Here is a 218-nt window from a genome sequence, read left to right on the forward strand (position 1 = left end):
GATGAAGCGAATCTGCTGCTGCAGCCGCTCCCAAGCAGCAGCAAACTGCTTGTTTGGAGGCTCTATGGCAGCTAGTAAGTGCCGCACAAACATGGTTCTGCTGCGGGCCAAGGCCAGGGAAGGCAGTGGTCTGGTCTGGTCTTCCTGGACCACTCCGAGGAAGACGACGAGGGGAAAGGGTGCGGGGCCCCCGGGGCCCCCGGGGCCCCCGGGGCCCC

This window comes from Eimeria tenella, genomic scaffold (genome assembly GCF_000499545.2).
Source record: "Eimeria tenella Houghton genomic scaffold, Eth_scaff2137, whole genome shotgun sequence".
Taxonomy (NCBI): Eukaryota; Apicomplexa; class Conoidasida; order Eucoccidiorida; family Eimeriidae; genus Eimeria; species Eimeria tenella.